The following is a 17,442-nucleotide window of genomic DNA, read 5'->3' on the forward strand; positions in this document are numbered from 1 at the left end:
AACCCTTTTAAATTTATTAAGTGTGATTTTAGTATTTATAATTTTAGTCACATAATTTTAACAAATGAACATTTTAGTTTATTAAGTAAGGATATCAAATGTATTCCTTGGAACAGAGAAGATCTTGCCAGAACATTAATGGATGTAAAAGAATTTACTAGAAAAATTAATTTTCAAACCATTTTTAGTCAGAATAGTAAATATGAACCAACAAGAATGACTAGGAGAAGTGTATTTAATCCCCCCCCCCTACATGCCCAGATAAAATACTTGGAATATATAATAGAAAGAGGGGTTAGGGATAGTTTTAATAAGGTAAAATACAAAAATAATCTGAACCCACTTGAAAGTAAGACCTTAAAACAAATTAGGGGTGACAAAAATCTAAGAATTATGAAACCAGACAAGGGTGGCGGAATGGTTCTTATGGACAATATGACTTATGAGGGGAAAATGAATGAAATTTTGAGGGATCCTGTCAAATATTCCAACACGTCTACAAATGAAATCAACATAGCCTACAGACGTATAGATATAGTACTAGAGGAATTATTGGTAGATGGTTTAATAGACAGTAAGACATATGGTTACTTAAAAGTGGAGAAGCCAAGAATACCCACCATGTTCGGGATTCCGAAAGTACATAAGGATGAAATGAATCCACCCTTGCGACCAATAATTTCGGCTGAAGGATCTAAAACCTTACCACGTGCTAAGTTTATAGATGAGAAATTGAAGGCAATATGGGTAAAAAGGTGCAATATATTAAAAGACTCTTGGGGTTTTTTAAGAGGTTTAAAACAGGATTTATGGAAAGAGCATCTAAGATTTTTGACTATAGATGTAGTAGACTTGTTTTCAAGCATAGCCCATGAACAAGGATTAAAATTACTGGAAGAAATAGTGTTTGAAGACAACACTTTAAGTCATAATGAATGTACAGTAATTATGCAGTTGATTGATCTGGTTTTAAAGTATAACTTCATTTATTTTAAGGGAGAATACTTTCCCCAGATAAAGGGAGTAGCAATGGGGGCAGCCTGTGCCCCTACATATGCGAATTTGGTATTGGCTAAATGGGAAGAGAAATTTGTTTTACAATCACAATATAAGAGGTGTTGGATACAATATAAGAGATTTCTGGACTACATTTGTATTCTCTGGGTGGCACTGAGTGAACAGGTACCAGTATTTATTGATTTTTTAAATACAAGTACAGATTTTTTAGAATTCACTTATTCCTTGGGTGAAGATACCCTAGAATTCTTGGACATAGAAATATATAAAAAAGACAATACATTTCAGTCCAAGGTTTATAGGAAGAAGACTATTCGAACTCTTACCTACATTATAAGAGTGCTCATCCTATGTATTATAAAAGAAATATAGTAAAAGGACAGTATATTAGGTCATGTAGGATGACTTCAAATGATGATGTCTTTATGGAAGAAATGAATGTTCTTAGAAAAATGTTTAAGAATAGAAGTTATCCTGACTGGTTAATAGAAAAGACGGAGAGACGGAGATAGAGGTGATGGAGGGTAGGAAGAGTACATTTTAACCTATATTGGGTCTAGATGCTACTGAAAAGGAAGTAAATACAAGAAATGTGGATGATAATTTTTGTAATGCATTGGTATTAGAGTACAATGCCAGTTCGGGGATAGTGAGAGAAATAGTTGAAAATGAATGGAATAGATTCATAGCTTTCACTGATTTGGACAACATCTCGAAAAGTAATTTAAAGGTAGTATATAAAAATTCCAATAATCTCAAAAAACTATTGGAAGGTAATACAAATACCCAATATTCTAATAGAAGAATAAAGAAAGAAAGGAACATTTAAATGTGGTCATTGTTCGCAATGTACCTATGTTATAAACAAAGAAGAAGTTTTTATAGAAAGTAGAAACATAAAGTTAGAAAGTAGGAACTTTAATAATTGTGATTCTAAAAGCTTGGTATACCTGGCATTGTGTAAGACATGCCAAGGTTTTTATGTTGGAAAAACAGAAAGGAAACTAAAAAGGAGAATATACGAACATATATATGACATACAGGTAAAAAAGGAAACAAATGCACTATATAAGCATACCAAGGAATGCCCGGAGGCACAATTTACATTTTATATTATTGAGAGAGTAGACATAGATAAAAGGGGAGGGCTGTAGGAAGAAAGAATAGAATATAGGGAGCTGTACTGGCAACTAATACTAGAGGCAAACAAAGCCCCTGGTCTTAATGAAAATATTTCCATAGCCCCCCTTTTAAAAATAAGATCAGCCAAATTATAATATGTGTCTAATAGGAATTTCAAGAAAGTTGCTCAAACTTTATAAAGTGTCCTAAATGCTTTATAAACTTTCTACATACTTTTTACTCAACATCTTTTTTGTTAAGTAATTTTTATTACAATGTTCATGTGAATGCAATTTTAATAACATGGTCTTTAACAAGTTTTTTTAATTAAATAGTAATATGTTAATTATGTATTTTAAACATGTGTATTTATTTGTAGACAGAACATATATTAAAGTAGGCAGTTATAGAACACACTCTATGTAAGTTATGTTTTAAGGAAAAGGGAATGGTTTGTTATTTTGTTGTTCCTTGCAAAATCTTTATTTGGCCACTAGATGGTGCTAAATGGATTAGTTCTTGCAGAAGTATTTCTTTCATCAAAGGAAAGTTTCATTTCATTTTTTACTTATTTATTATTTTTTAATTCATTCATGCATTTTACCAAAATTGAACACAGTTTTAAAAGTGAATGGTTATTTATAATAAGATTATGTGATTTAGTAATGTATTGACATACATCTTTAAATTTTTATCATGTTAAACATAAAATTTTAACATCAGGTTAAAAGCACAAAAGCACTTTTTTTAATTACAAGTTGATTGCTCAGCAAAGGTGATTTGTTAATTGAAATAATGTGCTTTATAAAAGGTGTTAGCTTTGGAAACAGCCCACATCTGATGAAGTAGGAGAAATGAAAATATACTTTGTATTTGGAGGCGTTTATGTGAACTGTTTGTGGCTTGTGGATTAAACTTGTGTTTCCTGTGGCAGCTTCGGTCTATGCTTTATTGTTTTACCTTCTGGGTCATCATATTGTCTAATTTCAAGGTTGTTTATCGTTTTGGTGACCGGGTTAACTTTATTCATTTATAGTTTTTGTATGAAATAACAGCATGAATAAAATTGGAATGGGGAATAATTATTTTGAAGGGAACCAACGCCATATCTCAGATCTTACAGAAGAAGTACCTGGTTCCTTGTTTGAGATGCATCAGTGCTCATAGTTACCTAAATTTGCACAGACAGACGTCACAATTCAGATGAAGCACAAGACAAAACATACTTTCTCCACTCTGATGTCTAAGGATCCTCAGACAGAATGGCAGTATTTTACACAGTGGCTGTAAAAGCCATCATGTCCTTGAAGATTCCTTTATTATTTCCTGCTTCTGCTGCGCTCCCTTCCTTTACTTCTCCCCTCAAAAGACATGGAGAGGAGGATTCTGAAGAAGAAAAGATTCTGTATGTGATGGGGATGATCCCTTAGCCTTTTCTTCCCAAATCACCCCACCACCATGATGAATGCCTCTGATAATGAGAATATCATGTCTGCTGATTCTGCAATGGAGGACCTCTCCTTTGGCGACAGTATCATTAAAATAATGCTATGTTGTTTTGGAAATGGTGTGGCTAAACCCTCTGTCATTCTTCCTGTTTTAGAGGCTTTATTAGACACCTTGTCTTCAGTTTCTCTGAGTCCCATGTCAGAGCCACCTGTAGCTAAGAAAATAGACAAGTTCTCCAAGGTGCCAGACTTATATGAAAACCCTATCTCAAATCAGCAATTACCTCCCTTTCCACTGAAAAGCCTGCTAAGCTCCTTCCTTCCTCTAATGTATTTTTTTCAACTGATAAACACAGCTGGGTAATTGGTAGATATGGTAAAAAGGTGTATACCTCTACCAGACTATCATTTAAAGCTATCAATTACCAAACCATTATTATTAGACATCATTTCTCTATTTTGAGTAATTTAGGCAATGTCTTCTCAGACCTGGAGGAGTCAGGCACTAAATCGTCTGCATTGTGTCTCAATACTGCTTTCCAGCTTGGTAGACATTTGATTAAGTGCAGCTATGATGATGTCGATGCCTCTTCTACAGCAGCTGCTACTGGGTTTGTTCTTTGTAGATTCTCATGGCTTAGACTTAAGCCTTTACCTAAGGATGCCAAAGCTAAGTTTTTGGACTCGCCTCTAGACAGCCAACATCTTTTTGGTTCTGCTGCTGCAGAGTTTTTTTAAAACTTAACAGGAGAACAGTAAGGCTTTGTAAAAATTTAAGCAAATCTTGCTTTCTCTTCTTCCTCAAATCCAGAGAAACTACCCCACCAAGGCCATTTGTTTGCAAGGAAAGATTAATACATACATACAAAATCTAGAGCACTTGATAATAGTTTTCAATCTTACTCATAAACACTGGCTAATCTACAATGTATGTACTGTACCTGTGTACTATGTATGTATTCTACCTATGTTCCAAATTTCAGCTGTACACCACAAATCTATTAATTACCTTTATTTTTAAAATTAATATTTTTTTGTTTGTTCTCTCTACTGTAACTGTTTATGTGCTGCATAGCACTGTAAAAACATGTCTCCTGTAATTTGTGTGTATACTGATCATGTCTAAATAACTAAATGTGTCTGTAATTTTTCATTGTGGAGCTTTTCTCCCCAGGCCTCTGCTGAAAAAGGGCCTTTTCGGCTCAGTCAGACACCCCCGGTTAACAAATGTAAAATAAATAAATAAATAAAAATCTCTGAAGGCGGAAAAAGAATAAAAGGAGATTGCAGAAAAAGTGTCAGCAGGACTCTGTAGGTTCTGAATCCTGCTTACCTGAAAAATCAGCCTTTATAGTAACTATTATCCCCTTCTCTTCCTCAGTCATTCTCAGGTTCCTCTGTCTCAGAAGCCTTCTTTATCCTTCTTAACCTGGCATTTCCTAACTTCAGACCACTGTATTCTAGTCACCATCCAAAACAGTTACAAAATGTCTTGGTTTACTCCCCTTCACCTCTCAAGTACCCCCCCCCCAACCACCTCCAAGCCAGATTTACCTTATTCTCCCTCTTATTTGCGTCCTCTTCATTCAGGCTAAAAAAGAATTTGTGTCACCTCATATAGTAAGAATATCATTTTATTCAATAATATTTCTAGTTCCCAGAAAGGAGGGCAGCTCGAGACCTATTTTGGACCTTTTTTTTTCTCAATGCCTTTCTGAAATAGGATAAAAAAATTGAACAAAACCAGAAAAAAAAATAGGATGGTCAGGTCAAGCTAGTAACTATTAAAATTAATTTTATTCATAAAACAAAAAAGCCCAAACCATGAAATCACTGTTTAAAAGCACATAAAAAAGAGTCCAATAAGTGCTTTTGTCTTTGCATAGAAACCTACACAAAGACGAAAGTACTTATCCAACTGTTTTTATGTGCTTTTAAACCTTGATTTCATTGTTTGGGCTTTTTTGTTTTAGGACTAAAGTTTGTTTTAATAGTTACTGACTTGACCTGACCATCCTGTTTGACCTTTCTGAAATATCCAAGTTGCAAGAAAATGAACTTGCAGTTCTTACTTCCCAAGAACAGTCTGCAAACATTTTGGGTTTCTTTGGATTTAAAGAACATTTACCTTCACATTCCTATTCATCCAACAAGCAGGAAGTACTTAAGGTTCTGAACCTCTTCATGTCACATTCAGATTTTCTGCTTTCTGCTTTGGTCATTCAGCTGCCACAAGGGTATTCTCAAAATGCTTAGCACATGTCATTGCCTTTTGCAGACATCAAGGTATTCATTTTTTTCCCTGGATGATCTCTTGATTAAGGCTCCTTCCTAAGAGATTCTACTAAGATTTTGATTTTATTACTATTATGAGCAATCTGGGGTTCACTTTGAATCCCTAGAAGTCTCGTTTTAGTCCACCTCAGGATGCAGTTTTACTAGGATACAGACTACAAATGCTATCAGTAATAGCTTCTCTTCCTACAGGCAAAGTTTTCTTCCTATCAGGTTACTTTCAAAACCTTCCCTCCTTGACTGTGACATCAGTAAGAGGCTTTAAGTGCCCTGGGGACCTTGTCATCTACAATTCCTATGATACCTTATGCCACACTCCATATTAGGAAGATACAGTGGTATCTCAAGTCAATGTGTACACGACACTGCCATCCATTAACCTTCTTAATTCCTCTCTTGCCCTTCATCAAGAAAGAATTTCTTTGGTGCCTTGACCATATTTCACATGGCCCAAGAGTGTCTTCTCTGGTTCCTTTTCCTTTCCAGGAACTATTAATGGATGCATTAGATCTGACCACAGGAACTTGTTCCAAGAGTATCAGGGTCAAGGGAGTTTGATCATCCATAGAGTAGAAGGTCCACATTAACATAAAGAAAACAAAGGCTCTTAATCCAGCTCTTCAATCCCCATATTACTCTGGACTCCAGGTCCTTATCAGATTTATACAAGCAATACCACAGTAATGTAGTACTTAAACAAAGCAGGAGGCAGGCACCACATCTTACAGTATTTGAAGACCGGTCTTTATTGCATGGGACACAGCAATTCAACACAACATTTTTCTTCTAGCTGTGTATATCCAGTCAGAAAAAGAATATTGTGGCAGAGTCTTTTAGTTGATCCAGAGTAGACCCTCATAAGTGGATACTGAACAAAGGGGTCTTTCTGGACATTGTCTATTAGTAGTGTACTCTCCAGATTAATCTTAGTTTCATTCTGCACACAACAGATTGATACAAATATTCTGCTCAAGACTACTGTTCCTTCAGTTTTGGAGAACAGATACCATGTCTTTTTCTTCGAAGAGGAAGTTCCTTTATGCATATCCACCACTTCCAGTGATTAGAAAGATCCTTCTCAAAGTCAAGAGGGACAATCTGGAATCTAACTGATGGCTCCCTTTTAGCTTTGACAGCACTGGCTCCTCCTTCTTTTCTACTTCACTGGGGACAATCATCAGACATTACCTTACAGGATGGACTTCCTCACACAGAACAAGGTCTCTCTATTTCAGCCCAACTTAGATACTTTTAATCCACCTCTTTGAGCTTTATAATTGTAATTAATTTTAGGCACCATTTTAGTGAGGGTATGCTTAAGATTTTACAGGAGGCTAAAAAACACCCACGAGGAAATTGCATGTTTCTAAATGGAAAAGATTTTCCTTGTGGCACCATAAAAATAATCAGGACCCTTACCAACTGGGTATTCCTAATATCCTTCCTCAGGTTTGAGCACTGCTCGAAGCACATTTGTCAGCCATCTCTGCCTGCCTGGCTCTAGATCTGCCAAGTTCTACTCATTTTCAAGTCCAAACATTTTTGAAAGGTGTCTTATATATCAGCCACCAAGGAGGCCACCCCCCCCCCTTCTTGGGATCTGACCTATGTTATAGAAATGCTTACTCTATTTCCTTTGGAGTTTGCTCCTTCTTTATCTCTAAAATTATATTCTTGAAAAGATGTGATGTTAGTACCTTTGACTTAGATCTGCAGGCACTGATGGCAGTTTCACCCTTTCTCTTTTTTCAGCAATCGTGGGGTTACTCTTAGAACTCACCCTTACTTTATCCCGAAGGTTGTCTCTGACATCTGTTTGAATCAATATATCAACGTGCATTTTTCCTTCTCCACAGAATATGGGGGAGTGCATCCTTAGATGGGCATAAACAGCTCAGACTTTATTTAAATAAAAATAAAACTATTAGAAATTTTTGACCAGCTTTTTGTATCTTTTCAGAACAGGAGCTTGGATTCTCTTGTTCCAAAGCTTTATTTCTAACTGGATTTTTAAGGCTATTTTATTGCAAACAGCTACAGGCTCTACTTAAAGCATATTCCACTAGAGCTGTAGTTTCTTCTGGGACTTTCTTCAAAGTACGGATGCTAGATCAATCCTTGAAGCAGAAACATGGTCGTCTTTTCATACTTTTAGTAAACATTACAACATTAATGTATTTTCTATGACAAGAACAGGGTTTGCTATGTCTATCCTTCTGGGTCTCATAGACCATAACTCAGTCTTCCTCCACCCATTCTTTATAGACAGCTTTGGAAATATCCCACCTGTTACTAATATTGCAACAGTGACCCAAGGAAATGGTACATTTACGTAATAATTTATCATAACAATTGATGTCTGACTTATCACAATTGTAGTGTTACATTGCACTCTCCTTTCCCCCTTTTCTTCTTTTTGAATTTAGGTGGATTCATATTTTTTAGCTTTGGGATGAGGTCATATGTCAGGCATATAGCATGAGTGGAGGACACACAGGCTTTGGTATGCTGGCTGGACCTACAGCTATCCTTGGCGGGATATCCTATATTTTATCAGTATGGCAACAGTGATACGTCAGACATCCACTGTTATTGTAAGTTCTTACATAACTATACTTTCTTTTATATAGCTATATAATAAATAGGTATTGATATAAAATTAATACATACATTTACCATATATACTGACCTAGATGTTTAGATATATATGATTATAATCTTATTATCAAGAATATCTTAATCTGGCCTAATAAGATCAACTCATTCCTTTGATAACATGATCCACTGAAATGTAACATAAATGACAGAAAAAAATATATGTTTTTCCAGGAGGGCAACCTCCCCCCCCCCAACACCATCACCATTACTCAGCAATGTCAGTATAATATACAAACTCTTATGTAGCAAAACTGTGAAGAAGAGGACAAACTGCCTTAATTCCATTGATCTCCCACTAACATAATGTGCCTAAGTTGACACAACCATCCACAAAATGGAAATCAATGTAACAAGACAATTTCAGTTTGGAAGATAGGAACACTCAGCAGAAGTAAATGCAGTCATATGTTTATTTAGATCATACACTAAGGGGTCCACATCAGGTAATTCCTTATTACATCTACCCGCTTACCACACCCGGTGGTGCTGTTAAACAAGAATAATCATAAAACATCAACAAAACGGCATATCTCCAAGTTGATGTTGACCTCAATTTAAATCTCTTTAGGGCCTCTTTTCGATACCTAGATGCACAGATTTCAGCAGTCCAAAATCAAGTAAATGCAAAAAAGCAAACCTACTATTTCTTAATCACATGCAAGAACAAAATAAGAGAAAAAAGATAAGTCTGAGGTTTCCAATTCTTTCCAAATAATGCTGCTTTTTTATCTTAGATAAGTGTTTTTGTCCAAATATCCCATCAGATCTAATGGTGAAGAGTTTTAACTTTTAAATGTATACACTTTGTAACATAGTCTTAGAGTGTAGGAGGTTTCACAATAGCCCAAAAGGGGGGGGGGGGAGTTTGGACTGTCTTGGACTCACTTGCAAAACCAAAAAGGAGGAGGAGGATAAAAGGAGACCCAGGCTTGGGGGAAGAAACACCAAAATTTGCATACTGGATTTGAATTGCTACAGAAAATCTCTAAGGTGTAAACTGGATAAGTGCATCAGAAAAACCTCCTACAACATTAGTCCCTGTAAATATAAACATTTTCTTAATACCAAGATAGAGGAAAAAGAAAAACTGAATAGCTCCCTTTTTAGAAAAGATACAAGTTATGTATCCATGTCATGTTGTCAGAATAACAGTATGCTTTATTTCAACATTCAGCCCATGAGAAGGGAAGCAACCTACTTTTATCAGGTTTGTGAGTGTGCACAATTGTGTGGCTCTCTACAGTTAAAAATATTAGATACAACTTGACAGAGTGCTTCATGTAACTCATGAAAGTGATTGGACAGATCATTTATTTTCCATACCTGAGCCTATTATTACAGGGCTGAGTCTGCTAAGATGAGCTGACTATTCATTTCCAAAATATGTTTAGAACCATTTACAGGGCTGAAATCTTGATTTCTTCTTGTTTTTCAAAAAAAAAATACTTACAGAGCAGACATTAATAGTGAAAGTAATCTTGGTTACCCAAGTTGCCAACAGCCACAGCAGTATATGTGGTGAGTACCAGCTAGGTTTCTTTATGTACCTGCAGTGTGTTTTGTGCAGCCATCATGGCTGTTACTTGCAAGTAGTCATTCTCTGTTATCCAATTCAGATTTTTATCCTAAAGCAGAATCTAGATGGCAGTTGGCCATAATATCATGACAATTACATTTTTGAATGGGAAATCAGTCCAGAAACTTAAATAGTAGTCTAATGATAACCCTCTTGGGTACTGTTGGCAAACTCAGAAGGTAAGGTATAAACCCTTATGTCACCCAGTGATAGCCAGCTGGCTCAAAGACAGGACCCAGGAAGTTAAAATTTGGGACTCTACCTCTACAAAGAGGCCAGTCACAAGTGGACTCCCTCAGGGATCTGTCCTGAGGCCGCCACCTTTTGGTATTTACTTCTCTGAAAATAAGACCAATGTCAATAGCCTCTGGCTGGCTAAATATGCAGATGATTGCAAATTAGGAGCAGTCACAGAATCCACCTCTGACACAAATGTTCTCTAGGAAGGGCTGACACAAAAAAAAATGCATTAAAGCCATTAACTAAAACTAAATGCCAATAAATGCATAATAGTATCCTCCAGGAAGTCATCCACCCCTGATAGCTATCACATTCACAACAAACCCTTTGGAGTTGACCGAGCAGTCAGGGAATTGGGGACACACACATAGACAGTAATCTAGCTTTTGACCAAAATGTGGCTACAGTGGTAAGGAAATCAGTCTACAAAGTGCAATTTGTAAACAAATGTATGGCATCTAGGTCTAAGGATGTTATTGTTCTATTGTATTTGGCATTCATCACACCTACCATTGTGTGCAATGCTTCCTTTGGTATGCACTTAACCAGACAGATTAAGCAATCAGAACATCCAGAGAGGTTTTTCTCACTAAAAGAATTCAGGGAATAAGTAACATGGCTATGCAGACCACCTCAAGGCCCTATCCCTGTAGTCTGTCTCTTACAGGCTGTTGAGTGGAGATCTATGCCTGGCATACAAGGCATTTTCAGACCCTGAGTTTGTGGACCTCCTGCATAATCATAAACCCAACAGCAGCAGAATTTCTTATTCTAAAGACTTAAACCTTACCTGTGATATAAATAGGACTTGGTAGAGACATTGCCTGTGATATAAATAGGACCTGCTGAAGACACAGATATGTATCCCAGAAACTACCCCTTCTCTGGAACATGCTCCCCACCCATGTGAATTAGAGTTCCTCACTAACCAAATTCAAGTATAACTTGGACAATTGGATGGGACACAGAAAATTCATCCCTGGTTCAGCATCAATGTCTCTAATGGACACAGGCAGCCTGTAAAAGGTTCATCTCTCAGGCCCCTACTTGTAAATGTTTCATCTCCCAACCCACTGCTTACACTTATCAAGGGTACAAGAACTTATCAGAAATTTGGGATGCATGGTTAGCTTAAAAAAGCCCTTGTGGTTGTTAACCTAGTAAACACCTATTAACCTATGCACCTATGTGGAAACCAATGTTTGGGGACCAAGTCTAGTATAAATCACACTACTTTTGCTCTTGTAGAGAGTTTCATCAGATCCAGGAAATAGTTCAAAGTCAAACACATATTAGTCCAGATTAAAAAAAAATCCTATATTAAAGTAAACCTTATAGACTTACTCTCAGCACAGGTAACTAAGCAATGTCCAAACACATTCATATAGCAACTAAAAAGGTACAAATAATTTGATTACCGTAGTCCTAGATACTAGAAGCTGGTGGTCATTGTTGCGTGCTTACCGTCTGATACTATGTTACTACAACATCAAGGGTTAAACCTTACAAACTAACTGCATTTGAAACAGGCTTGAATTAAGTGCAACGAAGTAAAACAAATGGAAATGGCAGCAAACATGGTTGATCAAAACTGTTATCTAAAACAAAAGCATATTCAATTGTATTACTTTCAGTCAGTAAATAATTTCTTTTTTTTTCAATAATCATTTTTATCGTTTTGCCAAACCATTATACATTTCACACACTATTTACATTATGTACAATATTGCTTCCAATGTTTTAGTTCCATTTTGAATTTCCCTATAATACATTAAGAAGTAAATAATTTCATCTTGCTTGACTGTATAAAAGACTTTTTCAGACTGATGGTTGCCCATGCTTGCTCCATTTCACTAAATGTTTTAGACTTATTGGAAGAAAGCCCTTATTAGTTTTTTTCAGCAGCATATTTAGCATCTTTGTTGAATACATGAAAATATGTGAGGCACTGTCACCTTTGATAAACAAATCTCAACAGAAGTGTGCAGTATCGGCAACACCCCAGTGCTGACTGATATGGTTTTCAGAGATCTCGGTACATTCACCAACAGTTCTCGATTCTTTCACCACCATGAAGCAATTCAAGTTAGGAAATCTTTCTACCTACTAGAATCAATAATTAAAGGTAACTCAGGTTAAGTCAGAATAAGTTATCATTCCCCTATTCTTCCCTGATCTGTCCAATAACAAAGTATAATGCCCGTTTTAGCTCTATCCAAAGACATCACACACCTTGAATGATCCTCAGCTGTTCCTAACCAAAAGTATCATTGAACTAAAGACCCCCAGCTATCAAGACAGGCCTGTTGATCTTAATCATATACTGCATCTTTTTATAGACTCTTGTGCAGTGATTTATGACTAGCATTCCATGCATTTGAGAACCCAGTATTCCCTGATGTCTAGACCTCTACAAAGCTAATGGCTCCACAAAATCTCAAGCAAAGGCCTTGAGTTTCCACCAAGAAATAAATATATCACACTAGAGGGGCAGCTTTAATAATCAGTGCTTTCCCATCTCTGGAATAACCCAGCATTACATATAAAACAGAGTGATACTCATGTTTTCTTTAAGGCAAATATTGATTATCTATGGGTGCACATGTATTCATACTAGGCCTGATTGGTTTTGCTCTCCTGCAGTTGAAAGATGTCCTATGAAGGTGACTATTGGCAAGGTGATATTAGTTCATGGAGTCTGCCTTGTTTTCTCCATGAATCCATGAAGCTATAAATTCCCTAGTAACAAAATATTGCTAAAGTTTTTTATTTTTTACTAAAGTATATAATGCTCCTCTTCTACCCTATTCTCCTTTCTGTTGTTGATCACATTTACCAGGTCTTTCCATCACTTCCATAATGAATGCATGAAGTCAAATGTACCAAGGCTCAGAATCACTGAACTGCATTAGCAAGAAAAAAATTACCAACCCCCCCCCCACCAAACTTATACAAACGCTCTCAATGGTCCCACCAACACGAGGAAGGAAGAAATTCCCACAGAAAGGTCATCACTGCTGGCACAACTCACCAACCCTGAATTTCAATGGAGGAAGTCCAATCATAAGTAAATTGAACCTAGAGCAACTGAAGCTTGAGAGTTCGAACTTCACTCACCAGTAGGGTAATGGTTTCTATCCAGTATATTTATATTTCTTTACCACTGCACATGCACTGTTGCCAAGTTTAATTGTCCATTGTCATGGAGATGATCAATAGAGGCATAGTAAACCTCCAGACACTGGACCCAACCCAGCTTGGTTTCGTCAAGTGCAGATCATGCCTAGTCAACCTGGTGGATTTCTTTGAGAAGGTCACCAAAGCAATGGATGACGGCAAAACAATCCACACTGCCTACGTTGATCTGGCCAAGGCATTTGACACAATACCCCACTCAGGCCTCGTTGACAAACTCAAGAGATTAGGTACAAACCTGTACTGTATGATATCCAGTGGATAGCCAACTGGCTCACAGACAGGACCAAGGAAGTTAGAACTGGAAAGTCCACCTTTACAAAGAGGCCAGTCACAACTGGAGTCCTTCAGGGATCAGTCCTTGGACCACTCCTTTTTGGCATTTACGTCTCAGAAGTCAAGGCCAATGTCAGTGGTCTGTGACTGACTAAATTTGTAGATGATTGCAAATTAGGAACTATCATTGAGTCTCACACTGACACAAATGTTGTCCAGGAGGGGCTGACACAGACAAATAACTGGTGTCAAGCCATGGACTAACATTAAATGCCAAGAAGTGCGTAATAGTATCCTTTGGGAAGTCATCCATCTCTAGTAACTATCATTGCCTATACGTTATCATTCTAAAAATCATTTAATACAAGTATTTTAATTAATAACAGGATGGCAGTGCAATTGTCTCAGCTCTCACCCATCCTTAACCTATCTATTCTCAGCCTCTTTCTACATAAATTTACATCCTTACCCCTGCAAGCTTTCATTTCTCTAGTCAAAACAACTACTTTATCTCTGTTTCCTCTAGCATCCCTCACCCTTTCATCTAACCACACCTCTCTTTACCTATCACCAGAAACCTTTGGCATACTGCCAAGATACCGTGTGTGTATGTGTGTATGTGTGTGTGTGTGTGTGTGTGTGTGTGTGTGTGTGTGTGTGTGTGTGTGTGTGTGCGTGTGTGTGTGTGTTCGCATGTGGGCACTTGTGTGTGTGTGTGTGTGTGTGTGTGTGTTTAATTTATTATTTCCATGATCATGAAGATAGTACTGATACCCCTTTCTAATGCTTAAATCAATATACTCACTGAATTTGTTGGAGTAGCTAATTTCTAAAATCGTAAGAATAATGTAGGTTAAGTTAAACAAGTGAATGGAAGATCTAAAAAAGGTATACTTTATAGTTCCACTCAAAAATGTGTATTTACCTATTTATTTATTTAACAATGGACAGATCCAAGATGAAAGTAAAGAGTTAGTTGTTCTAAGAAGTGCATATAACATGGAAAATATATATTTTTTCATGCTGCTCCTCCATTCTCCATAGGCAAGATTAGGTAGCCACCAGGGTTTTTTGTAGGTTAACTCCTATCCCACGCCCCTGCAACAGTTGATGTGTACCTTACAATAGTGGCAATTTCAAGCAACAATTCTTCCACATATCCCCTTTCCAGCTACAGTGCCACATACTGCTTGGCAAGGACTGCATGCTAGGACAAGGTCCTGTATTCTGATTTAAGGTGGATCATTTTAGCATGCTATGGCAAATTTTGCCACCATCATCATCCTGGTATGGCTTAGCAGACACTGGTCACTAAATTCCAATTTCCCCTGAGCCCATTTTTGCAGTACCTGGACCACTATTCAAACCCACTTCATCTAGTGTGCAGCCAGATTTTCAACTCCCTTTGTAACTGAGCCAAAAGTAAAATTCAGAAAATAAACCTAATGTTGTTGCAAAAAATATATTTTACTTCCCCTAGTTTTATTCTCTGTTTGACCATGACAAGTAAGGCATAAACAAAAAAACAAACAAAAAAAAAAATCAGACCCAATTACAAAGAGATAAGGAATCAAGAATAATAGATTAGTAACAAATTAAGACAAAATAAAACTCAGTGGAATTAAATTAACAAAGTTATTTCAGTGTAGAAAAGTACAGATTTATGTCCACCCCAATTTGAAACTCGCACATAATTTTTATTTACTTACTTACCGATTTACTAACTTTATGAACACATATATTGTTATAGATGGGCTGTATTGCATTTATTGACGAGAAATATGCAGCAAGGACACACCCATTTCATTTGGAGTGTAAGAAGAAAAGCTCCAGTAAAGGTTAAAATTCAGCATAAGTTACAGTAACAAGTAACTGAATGTGTATAATGGCTACCTCTGAAACATAGAGAGCCAGGCATAATGTTTTATGCTATTTACATCCATTTCAGTATAACCTAACAGGCAGCTTATGTTACGTCAACAAACAAATTGTGGTCACGTTAAAATTATAGTGCAAACCATTGAGATAGTCATTGTTTGCATTATTTACATCATACAGTACTACTAGAGGTAACATTTGGTATTGGCGTTGCAAGGAATGCATTACTGAGCTCACCCAGACCATGAAGTATTATGAATGCAGAGACACACTAGTGAATCCAATCAAAGGGTACTTTATTAAACCATGTATTTTGGGCAGATCTTTACATACTATAACAATGATTCAACAAGTGTCACAGCTGCTTTCTTATTAGAAAAATGATGGCTAACACGGTCTGACATACCCTTCAGGGAAGAGAAGTGCATGAAGAAGAAAGTGGTGTCTGCAAAAGTATAGGGTGGGATGGTAAACTGATTTGACCTCCCTCTGCATGGAGGCAGTACCAAGATGAAGAAATATCAGTAGATGCAGAAGTTTAATAGGACTCGGAGAGTAGTTCAGTCTCTATGAAGGGGGCTCAACCGAGGCAGGAAACACATTCCTGGGACAAAACTAGGTGCTTGTGAGGAGGGGGTGGGGAAGAAAAATGTTGGAGACCTATGTATCAGCATGACTGCACAAATAAAAGACAGTCACAGTGGCAGCGACAGACAAGATAGGATCTTATGGAATGGCTGAAAAGAAAGCAAGGCTTGAGATGTGTTAATGTGTGCATACAGAACTTAGAAAGAACAAACTGGAATTTGGATTAAGCGGGTTTATGATGCATTGACAGAGATACAAGATGGTTTGATTTATTCTGCACAGATTTGTGTCGTACAAACAAGTCCAAAAATAAAGGACCGCTGAGAGGTAATAATTAGGGATATGACTATGAAAAAATAAACAAAAATGATAATAAAATAATACCATTAAGCCACATAACAAAATTATAAGCAGATGCAGAGCCCCTCTTGCACCCCATGCATGGATGGTTAGCCCTTTGCCTATGTACTCCTACCTTCATGTTGTAAAACTAAAGGGAAAAGGTCAACACCTTGTAATGGTGAAATATATCAAGACACAAAATATAAATCAACATACCTCTGCTAGCATTGCAAAACTCCATAGAGGTAATAAAATGTTAACACTTCCTTCAGACAAACACATAATACATACACACTTGGCAAATTCCAATCAAAATACTTGTGTTATTCATTGAAAGAAGACTTTGAGTGAGTGCATCAATAATAAGGACAATATTCAAAGTGTCATCAACAAAACAACATGATTCCAGTTTGTGCCAGCAGATGGTACATACTGAAGCACATCAGCAATGGATATGAAGGAGGGAGAGATGTGTGTTACTAAGTAGCACTGATGCTAGGAAGTACCATTAAAATGATGCACATGCCCTAGTTCTCTGACTACTTGGGCTAGAAACCATATATAATAACTGATTTCTGTTTAACACAGGGGCGTGTTGCACGTTTATTCCACAGTATTTTTCTACTCACTGATTGCATTTTTGAGCTTTAGTACTACAGCCTCTGTTATGATTTATTACTTCTCCCAAAATGCAGCAGACTGTATGCATAATAAAATGGCAAAAAACCCACAGATCCAGAAGAAGATGAGACAATAATAAAAGTACTTCACAAATGAAGAGATTTCCTCTTAGTTCACCACAGCCAT

General features: G+C 36.8%; 1 protein-coding gene across 1 annotated transcript in view; it reads right to left on the reverse strand.

Annotated features, from left to right (window-relative positions):
* Positions 1 to 17,442, reverse strand: part of AGBL1 (AGBL carboxypeptidase 1) — a 4,745,443-nt gene that overhangs the window by 1,029,042 nt on the left and 3,698,959 nt on the right. The window lies entirely within an intron of this gene.

Source organism: Protopterus annectens, chromosome 7.part0 (assembly GCF_019279795.1).
Source record: "Protopterus annectens isolate FY-2018-M chromosome 7.part0, PAN1.0, whole genome shotgun sequence".
Taxonomy (NCBI): domain Eukaryota; kingdom Metazoa; phylum Chordata; order Ceratodontiformes; family Protopteridae; genus Protopterus; species Protopterus annectens.